Source organism: Eimeria mitis, genomic scaffold (genome assembly GCF_000499745.2).
Source record: "Eimeria mitis Houghton genomic scaffold, Emh_scaff3406, whole genome shotgun sequence".
In the NCBI taxonomy this organism is placed as follows: Eukaryota; Apicomplexa; class Conoidasida; order Eucoccidiorida; family Eimeriidae; genus Eimeria; species Eimeria mitis.
In genome coordinates this window covers 3,430-3,738 of record NW_013571749.1, presented here as the reverse complement: position 1 = coordinate 3,738, position 309 = coordinate 3,430, and positions in this window count along the sequence as shown.

Sequence of the window (309 nt, the reverse complement as noted above, 5' to 3'; positions counted from 1 at the left end):
ATATATATATATATATATATATATATATATATCTGAAACTCGCTATAGATGTATGTAATACGTTTGTCTCCTTTTGTGTCTGTATATGCTTTTTCTGTCTCCTTTTTCTCTATTTGTTGCTGCTTCTGTCTCTTTCTATCTCTCTATCTGTTGCTGCTATCTGCTGTTGTCTCTCTGTCTCTTTATTTTCTCTTTGTTTCTTTCTGTCTCCTTTTGTCTCCTTTTGTCTCCTTTTGTCTCCTTTTGTCTCCTTTGTGGGGTCGATCGTCTCCTACTATGAAATATTATAAAAAGACAAAAAGTTTATAA